The sequence below is a fragment of the Poecilia mexicana genome, unplaced genomic scaffold (assembly GCF_051168715.1).
Source record: "Poecilia mexicana isolate PSO_F unplaced genomic scaffold, ASM5116871v1 scaffold_10, whole genome shotgun sequence".
NCBI lineage: Eukaryota > Metazoa > Chordata > Actinopteri > Cyprinodontiformes > Poeciliidae > Poecilia > Poecilia mexicana.
In genome coordinates this window covers 1,045,287-1,055,827 of record NW_028263379.1, presented here as the reverse complement: position 1 = coordinate 1,055,827, position 10,541 = coordinate 1,045,287, and the positions used below count along the sequence as shown (strand labels likewise).

The 10,541-nt window shown below is 37.7% G+C and overlaps 1 long non-coding RNA gene across 2 annotated transcripts; it reads left to right on the top strand.

Moving 5' to 3' along the window:
* The first annotated feature begins 5,326 nt into the window (after positions 1–5,326).
* Positions 5,327–7,291, top strand: LOC148156645 (uncharacterized). Of its 2 annotated transcripts, XR_015764408.1 has the most exons (5): positions 5,327–5,442; positions 5,762–6,210; positions 6,279–6,331; positions 6,502–6,575; positions 6,733–7,291. It is a non-coding gene; the product is annotated as an uncharacterized LOC148156645 (long non-coding RNA). The 2 variants fall into 2 exon arrangements; XR_015764407.1 differs by having other exon boundaries at positions 5,331–6,210.
* Positions 7,292–10,541: the final 3,250 nt, after the last annotated feature.

Sequence of the window (10,541 nt, the reverse complement as noted above, 5' to 3'; positions counted from 1 at the left end):
CAGAACCAGTGCTAACTGAACACGTTGAAAAGGGGATTCTCAGGACTATAGTGATCATGGAAACTCCACTGTTTGTCAGACTCCCAGCAGCTATTGGCTGAACCTCTGCTGATTGATCAGGCATTTAAAGGAGGTAATTTTTTCTTCAATCACTTATTTTATGTGAAATATTTGTGAATTGTTAGTTTTTAGAAATCAGTTTTTATTTAAATGTCAAAAGATTGTTTTGTCTTTTTAATTGTGTTTTTAAAAAATCCACATTTGCTGTGACGATCATAAGCATGACTATAAGTATAAAGCACTGCAAAGGCCTGCTGTGATCACAGAATGTTCTATTATTTTTCTGACAAAAATTAAAACTATTCAAAAAATAAGATTTTAATCTTCATTAACATCAATAAAATGATAAAAGTACAGATTTTATTTTTGATATTATTCAAAACAAAACCACATGATCAAAAATGTTTTCATGACTCAACAAATCTAATCTGGTGTTTATCAATGCTTTCTTTTACTTAAACCCTTGTAACTTCAGTGCTGATTATATCAAAATGAAATCCATGAAGTAATAACAACAGAACATATATGAAGAACATAAGCTTTATTTATCAGTACCTCCTTCTTTCGGCTTGCTTGCTCTCTGCAGGAATATCTGAAAAGGATCATGAGGTTCTGTAGCGTCCTGTTGGGTCGGCTGTGGTTCCATATCGATGTCTTTTTGAGCAAAGCATCTGTCCACAAGCTGCCTACAGATCTGCATAGTGATGTATGGATGTGATCAACTTGTCAGCCCTAAAAGAACATTGAAGATGAAAATGAACACTTAAGTTCAGTCTATTTACTGTGTTTTTACTTTTGGACATAGTCTTTTTAAGTAAGGACATTTTTCAAGAAAATTGGACATTAATTGGTTTATATTTACTCACATTGTTTAAAAAAATCAAAGGACAAAGAACAGCTAAGTATGTTTTTCTGCAGTGTATTTGGGATTCAACACATAAACCATAAACCCGATGAGAATTTCCTCTCTGTTTTAATTAGTGAGTAAGATAACAGACATCTTCTCATCTGTTTTACCTAAAAGCTTGTTAATTCAGAGGGAAATGCTTTGTCCTTTAGTTTTCCTTATCCTGTCTTTTCCTTTACAGCTATGGAATCCATCTTAAATGAATTCACCCACCTTTTCTTTCCCTTTGCTTTGCAACACATTATAAGACAACATCAAAGGAAAAGTGCTTAACGCCTGAGATGGTGACGTTATGACCACATTGGTTTAGTTGGCCCTATGGAGCTATGTTCCACCATCTCTTGCCCCTGCTGTGTTGTGAACAGCACACAATCTTAAAAATCACCTTAAAATGAGCTCTGGACCAACACAGCCCCCTGATGAAACTTAAGTTACTTAAGTCATGGACTCACTCAAGATGGCGGCTGAAAGGCCATCCTAATGCAATCTGTCCATAGTGGGTGGCAGCAGAATGACAGAAAGGAGAGGATCTTTGAGTCAGACAGAGCAGAGAAAATTGCCTGTAGCATTGTGGATGTAATAGGGAAAGGCAGTGATGCATTTCCAGCACACCGGTCCGGCCACTGGGGAGGTTCTGTCACCGCTGTGCTGTTCACTCTCAGCAGCCACAAACTTCTCGTCCAGCTCCTCCTCGCCTTTGCCTTAGTTTTCTCTTCGGCTTTGACTCTGCCTGAGGTAAATATAACTGCAGCCTCTAGAGAGTGGGTGGTTATGCATTTTGAACTCAAGGGAGTTTGCACCTTGTGTTTCTGTGCATTGTGTGTGAATATGTGCTTTTGTTCCCCCCATTCTAAGTAAGCATACTCCCAGTCGGTCTGTCTTTGCAGGCCATCTGCTAATGCCTGCTCAAGAACATGTAGCTCTACATAAATAGAGAGGAACTCACAAGCCTGCTTGATGTGTGTGTTTGGAAGACTTGTGCTGCTAAATCGTGCCAGAAAGAGGAAAAAGCCACAAACATGTTATCCACCAAAACAAGGTCTGAGGATTAGCAGCCATGTTAATGTGTCTCTCTATCTGCATGTTCACTCAGGGTGCTAATACTGTTTGGCAGGCAAGTGTTAGCTTGAACCTGCACTTCATGTTGTCATGATTCCGGCCATTTATGCTGTGAGGCAGGTACTAAAGGGTGTTACAGCCTAGAAGCTCTGCTCTCACACCCGACACATAGTACATTGTATAACACCAGGGTTTGTCCTACCTTACCTGATCATTCAACTTCAGCTTGATTTACTGGGATTTTTATGATGGAGGTCCAGCTTCCAGCAGGATGATCCAGATACAACCAGATCTAATCCAGTTTGTCTGTTTCAGGGTCAAATCAAAGTTCAGATCTAAATCTAATTACATTCAGTGGGAAATTTAAAAAACAAAAAAACTGATGTTCACACACACTCTTTATGCAGTTTGATTGAGCTTGAACAATTTTGCTAAGAGAAACTGGATCTCACTTTGGTGCAAAACAGCTGTGCTTTCAGGGCAGGCTTCCATCAAGTACTGACTTATGAGGGCTGGATACAAATGTCCAAATTTCAGATTTTACATGTATGATTTTACTTTCACTTTATTATTATTGTGTTGATTGTGACATAGTAAAACAAAAACATAACTGAATGTGTGGTTTTTATGTGCTTATATATATATATATATATATATGTATTACTACTCATTGAGAAGTTAAAGAAAATCAGCCGCTCTTAAACTTTTCCAACTGTGTCAAATCTTTAAAGAATTAAGCCATGCATAAAATAAATCTTGCAATCCACTAAGCCACAGGGACTTCATCTATTTTCTCCAGGAATGCGCATGGTTAGAACAGGTTCCCTGTTCTCAGGAATAACAGCTCTTTGATCAGTCAAGCTGCAAAACTACCAGCAAGTGTGAAATCTGAGGAAACAGGTCTTCTGCTACTGGTATGATCCATAAAAAAGAAGCCATAATAATGTGACATGAAGCAACGTGGCATGCTTAAAGTCTCCAGGAAGAGGTAAACGAGTTGATCAGAGGAAAGACGGCTGAACCGACATGGAGCTAATTTACTGTTAGGTAAATGATTCAGAAACTCCAATATTCTGCAATTTGTATTGAAACAAGCCACAAATAATCTCGACCTCATTGAAATGAACAGCAGTTCATCAACTTAACACCATTTAATTGTAGCAGTGACCTGATGGTGAAAAGTAAGTGGATTTAGGATGCTGGGTATGCTAATGCTGCAGGTCAGGCTCAGACTGCAGCTTTGTTCCAACAACACATTCAGATCTGAAATGTCCACCATCCAAAGATGATTGTTTAGGTTGAATCTTCCCTTCCTACAGTTATTAGAGGGAATTGTTGTTTTTCTGATGAAGTCAGTGTTATGGGAAACATTTACATTTCAAACTCTTCAACCAGAGTTTTAGCCCAAGGCTGCATTAATTAACAAAAGCTTAAGGGCACTGATCTCATGAGGTCTTATGACAAACCCTGAAGAATCTACCCTAGTGCTGTGTTTGCCATAGGAAATGACAAACAATATAATAAAAGCAACAATGTTGTTAAAAGTATTCAATTGCTTATCAATTTTGGGTTAGCCAAAAATTTGACCAAGAAGTTTCTTCTGACTGTAGTATTAAAATTAATGATACCAGGAATATTATGGAAGGCTCCAGGAAGAGTCCTTAAATGAATCTGATAGAGAATCTGTGGAGGGAGCTAAAGACTGAGGTGACTGTAAAGAGGCCTGGTCACCGTCATAAACCATGAGAAGGGCTTGATGTCTTTATTAAGTTCTTAAACCAGATATTGATAACTTTCAATATGACATTTTTAAATAATATGTAAAGAAAAACAAATCTATTTGTCAAACTTTATATTTGTTAATTATCTTATCACTGGCTAAGACAATGAGGAGTATGAAACTATGAAAGCAGTTTTAAAACTCAATCTACCAGGAGTATTAATAACTCTGTCAGTACTTGTATAGCAGTGTATCAGGTATCAAGTCCTGATGGAAAATGAAGTCAGCGTCTCCATGGAGCAGGAGTCCAGCCAGTTGTTGTCCAGGTAAGAGGCGTCTGATGTTGCCTCTGGTTCCAGAGGGAAGGCAGCCGTCGTTTCCCATGTCCTGTCTGTGTGCGGTGGGTTTCACCGGTCTCTTTCCATCACAGCCCTCTGTGTGCAGCACCTTCTACCATCTCACTTCTCTGATAATAAGCTTGTGTACAGCAGTCTTAACACCAGCTCCTTACAAATGACCTTTTGCTTCGATGACTGTCTGCTGGCAAACTGCCAGACTGCAGCCTCCTCTATGATTGTGAAGGCTGTAATGTGGCCTTAATCCTTGTATGTAGAAATGGGGTCCAACTGACCCCCACACACGTAAAACTTTTATCATTTGCCATAGTCCTCTAGGTTTGCCTCAGTCCTCACACACACAAGGGTTAATACAACATTTGTGTTAGAAAAATGTCATCAGCCTCTATTCAACTTTCTGAGAAAGTGAATTTAAGATTTTCATTAGCTGCAAGCTACAATCATCATAATTAATATCAATAGAACCCTGCAATATACAGTATAATAATCTTTGTATGAACTTACATAACAAGCTTCACTTTTTAAATTGAATTTCTGAAACATATTACATTTCTGATGATCTTTGGATTTACATAACTGTCTGTGTTAGCAGTTTGTGAAGTAATATCTGTAGCAGAAAGTTAAATTCTTCTGCATATCTTCTATTCGACTACTCACACAGATAGAGCATTCACTTTGATTGGGAACGTGAGACTGAATCCTACGGTGGCCCTGAGGTGCAAAACACTACAACATTAACGAAGCACAATTACAAATTACAAAATCACTACAACATTAACAAAAACACAACGACATTAACAAAAACACAACGACATTAACGAAAACACGACATTAACGAAAACACAACGACATTAACAAAAACACAACGACATTAAGAAAAACACAACGACATTAAGAAAAACACAACGACATTAACAAAAACACGACATTAACAAAAACACAACGACATTAACAAAAACACAACGACATTAAGAAAAACACAACGACATTAACGAAAACACAACGACATTAACAAAAACACAACGACATTAAGAAAAACACAACGACATTAAGAAAAACACAACGACATTAACAAAAACACAACGACATTAACGAAAACACAACGACATTAACAAAAACGGAAAAGGTAGGTCCCAGCGGAGACGTAAGAAATCGCTGATTGGACTACAGCTCGTTTTATTTCTGAACCGGAAGTTTTTCTGGAGACCCTTTTCACAATGATGTCAGACAATGGGCGCCGTAACTCGAAGAGGTGTATCTTTACTTCTGGTGTGATTTTGCCTCGGGAAACCTGACTGAAAAATTCACGGATACTCATTAGCTTAAAGATATACTAAAAGGTAAGGTTAATTACAACAGCATTTACGTGTTAGCCGTTATTACTCATTGTCAATCCACCATTCTCTAACTGTATATATAATAAACAGCCTCCGATCGGAGAATAAACCAGCTAGCAGCTGCTTTAGCCACAGTTAGGAAACATATACACGCCTGCCTGTCAGTGCTGTGTTGTTAAGTTTCACTAAAATCACTGACATCTTCCAACAGTTGTTTAGAAAAGCATTTTAAATATTGACTTAAGCGCTATCTGCCAAATAATTTACATATTCTGATGTGATTCATAATTTCTCATATTGTTTTGTTCATCTTTCTCAACAGTAGCCTACCTAGCCTACCATATCTGGGATGGTCTTGTTCCTCTGTCCATGGCAGGTTCAGTCAATCAGCTGTGGGACATCTGCTGCCTAGTCAAACTATCATGAGCCTCTTGATTTAAAAGGAGAAACCAGTACAGAGCCTCCCTGCTCCTTCAAGTCACACTTCTTGGATGAACACTCAATACTGCAAGCAGCTGTTAGAAATGAAATCTTTGTGTATCTATCCTTTAATTAATATCAATATGTATCTATTAATAAATTGATGTTGTGTAGAGTTCTGTAAAAACTATTGTAAATAGCTTCTCTTGAGTAATCTACATATGTGCAACTTTTACATTTAAATTGCTTTTTTTGTAAATCTTACACATCTGGCAACGAAGTATGTGGAGGAGAGGAAATGAGAAAGGAGAGGAGCTTATTAAAGCTGCCATTGTGGAACAAAGACATAAGGTTTGTGACCGTTTCTTGCAAACATTAAACACTGTACATGGATTCATATATATATATACATACTGCAGCAGAACCCTCAAGCTCCCAGGGCTCAGAGGATGAAAGAGACCACCTGCGGAGGGTGAGAAGGGAATTTTATATATATATATATATATATATATATATATATATATATATATATATATATATATATATATATATAACATTACACAAACATAATTATCACAGTTAACAATTTAAGTCATTGATAGAGAAAATTTATTTACAAACGGTATATTTTTATTTTAACAGTATGTACTCAGGGTTTACAACTTAAGAAGACATCCATGTAGGATCCTTGGCGGGTGCCAGTCTGCAGTGAACTGGTGCCAGTCTGCAGTGAACTGGTGCCAGTCTGCAGTGAACTGGTGGGTGACAGAGCCAATGGTAAACTGTAGTGAGCAGTTTGAAGCAGAAGTCCCACCATGTGATCCACAGGGTTTTCCTAGCTGAGCACAAACTTCATGCACTTCGTTTCCACAGGCACCACAGCAGAATCAAGTGTAACCTGTTAAAAGGGATATAAAGGTGTTATTCCTATATTATCAATTTTCTACTGCCAAGTCTACAACCGCAGGAAAACAAAGTAAAAGAAATGTATCCTTCTAATCATAACCTTTGATAAATATTCATTGGAGAAATGTGAAGTTAATGAGCTAATATATATTGTTATGGCCACTCTTGCATCATAATAAAGTCCAAAAAAAATGCAAGAGTAGTCTTTTAGGAGGTTTTCAACTCACTCAAAGAAAAAATGAAAAGCACTTGCAGAGACTTCTCCTGTTTGAAAGGGGTTTCTTTTACTTATAAAAGTAACAAAAAATAATGTCTGAGTTGACTTCAAATATAAACGTTAATTTGTGGTACAAAAACCTTTTCACTCCTCACTCCTCCACCAAACAATCAGATCAACCCCAGCAGCTGCTTCTGCCTGTTAATCACTGCAGGAGGCTGACTGACAAGGAGGAGGGTCTAAGCAAAAATAAATACATAAATAAATATACAATAGATCTATCATTCACATAACCTAGATCTGCGAAAATTAATTTCGCAAAAAATAAATTAATCTAATGGTTAATAGGCTCCAACATATGCGAGTAGAGCTCATCACATTCCTCCAATGAAACTTTAATATCTATCTATCTTCCTACTCGTGTCTCTATCTTAGCAAGAGTTTGACTTCTCAGTTTAGCATAACTGTCAGGTTTTGGACTTGAGACTACAGGTAATGTCGCTACTGAGAGGGTGGTGAAACTAGCGTATGACATGAGGAGGGTGACGATCATGCATTTTACGTGACAGGCGGCAACCCCAGTCTATACTATAAAAATCTGATTAAGATTAGAGCCTAAATACGTTCTATTTCCAAAACAGAAAGGCTACGTAATGTTAGCCAGCTAACAAATTACTATTGCTAAGTAATTCCCAGTAAGTCAATATTTAAAATGCTTTTCTAAACAACTGTTGGAAGATGTCAGTGATTTTAGTGAAACTTAACAACACAGCACTGACAGGCAGGCGTGTATATGTTTCCTAACTGTGGCTAAAGCAGCTGCTAGCTGGTTTATTCTCCGATCGGAGGCTGTTTATTATATATACAGTTAGAGAATGGTGGATTGACAATGAGTAATAACGGCTAACACGTAAATGCTGTTGTAATTAACCTTACCTTTTAGTATATCTTTAAGCTAATGAGTATCCGTGAATTTTTCAGTCAGGTTTCCCGAGGCAAAATCACACCAGAAGTAAAGATACATCTCTTCGAGTTACGGCGCCCATTGTCTGACATCATTGTGAAAAGGGTCTCCAGAAAAACTTCCGGTTCAGAAATAAAACGAGCTGTAGTCCAATCAGCGATTTCTTACGTCTCCGCTGGGACCTACCTTTTCCGTTTTCTAACGAGCTGTAGTCCAATCAGCGATTCCTTAGGTCTCCACTGGGACCTACCTTTTCCGTTTTCTTAATGTCGTTGTGTTTTTGTTAATGTCGTTGTGTTTTCGTTAATGTTGTGTTTTTGTTAATGTCGTTGTGTTTTGGTTAATGTCGTTGTGTTTTTGTTAATGTTGTAGTGATTTTGTAATTTGTAATTGTGCTTCGTTAATGTTGTAGTGTTTTGCACCTCAGGGCCACCGTAGAATCCGCATAAACTCTGCAACTCTTTAACAAAAAATAAATTCAAATTTTAAACCATTTTAAACCAAAAAAAATATTAAACCATGACCCACTTGAAGAATGAGAGGCATGCTGATCACAACAGCATTGTGGCAAAATAAATAAAGGAATTTTTTATCCAGAAATAAAAAAAATGTATGTATTTGAAATGGAATAAAAAATAAAGTTTGTGTTATTTCTATTAATGTGTTTGAATGATAAGAATGATGTAGACTAATGGTGAAAAGGATTAAATGAAAAGGAGCTGAAGCAAGTAGCAGCAGTGCCTTTCAGGCTGTGATTTCACCAAAACCACAAAGTTATGAAATGAATCTGGAGGTTGTAGCAAAGGGAAATAAATATAATAAGAGCCGAACGTTATTTAAGTCTCATAGGAACCTTTAACACCAAAGGAAAAATTGCACAGAGGCAAAATTTTACCCATCTTTTTGTATAATATGTGTACATACCAAAAAGCAAATGAAGCTGGAGTAAATAAAAGTGAGAGAGATTTTGGAGAGTAAAAACCCAAAATGGTTTTTAAGATGTTATAAAATGTTAGCATGCGCTGTTTGTTGTGTCCCTGGGGGGAAGTGTAATTAAGTTCTTGTGTCATTTGGTGGTGATGCTGCTGCTCTTAGCCTACCCTCAGAGCGCTGCCCTGCTTCACTTTCACATCCTGTCACAACACCCGGATGAGAGCGCTGCTCCGCTGAGGATGAAAGAGGACCTGACTTTAATTGAATGTGATTAACACTAACTGGAAACAAAACAGCATGTAATACACGTCCACTTTAAAGAGGCGAGCCTACATGACAGAATGGGGCCAATGAATTAGACATAGAGGAGATAGGCTGTTAGTAAAGTGCACCAGAATAAGCTGTGCATCTGAGAGCTGCTTTTTAATCATTCATATCTTCATTAACTATGGCACTTCAGGGGGTATTTATAGGAGATAAATCAATATTTTGCACAAAGCCAAAATACAATTAATTATGTGTTCAAGTTTCATGTGAGGACAAAATTAAAACAATTTTTTTACCTTTTATTTTTAAATAGATAGTTCTGCTCAAACTAGAATTTAAAAATATAAAACATTTAAATGGATGATAGAAAGCTGTACATTTGTCAGTGGAAAGAGCCAAGAAATGTTTATTTTCACAGGAAGTCCAGTTTCTTTACTGGATGAGGTGAAACATGACGATTCACTTTAGTGACTAATCACGGCTACCTCAGAACTGATGACAAATACAGCCTATGTTAACATCTTAGTCTCACATATGGAGACTGGGCTTATGTAAAGTAAAACACCATGTAATCACTGCCTGGTTGCTCCATGTCTGAGTATAAATCACCAACAAGGGTTAAACAGAAACACGTTTAGAGCTGTTTGAAAACCATGTAGCCATCAAAATACCCTGGTTTGCATAAACTAGACCTAGTCCATGTCTAATGAAGGGTAACACTAAAGGTGCATACAACTTCACATAGAAAAAAGAGACAGCTAAACACATAATCACTGAAGGTATTGTGTATCATGTCTGTTCTTTTTTTATGTCTATGTGGAGAAAAGTCTGTTGAATAAAGCAATCAAAACAGAGAAGCTAAATTTATTGGCAGCCTATTTTATTGAGTCTTTCGCAGCAAATCTTCAGAGCTAGCCCAGGATAAGCTAATCAGGTGGCCCTCAAATGGAAGCCCGGCCATCTGTTTCTGGACTCCTGGATGCTTAGTTGTTATCTGCAGTTTGCAGTCAGTCCAGATCCTGATCTGGAAAACAAACATGATATTGATCCTTTCCCGACTGTCCAGGTCGAAGAAACCACCACGCCATGACTTCGGTTTCAATGTGTTAAAGGTGTGGCAGCAATCTGCTGCTAGGCTTTTACTGGGTCAGATAGGTGAACGCATCAGCAAACACAGCTGTTAGAAAAAAAGAAGTTGGAGGTCTGCATGTCACACTCCAAGTTCACTAGTAAAAGCAAGATGGACAAAATCCATCAGTTGAACCCTCCAGCTGTCTCAGCGCAAGGTTGGGAGGAGCATATGTGCATTTTTCTTATTCAGTGTGTAATAAAAAAAAGTGGGAATGGAAAGCAGTGACTCAATGAAGCCGTTATATTAAGGACAATCCCACAGAG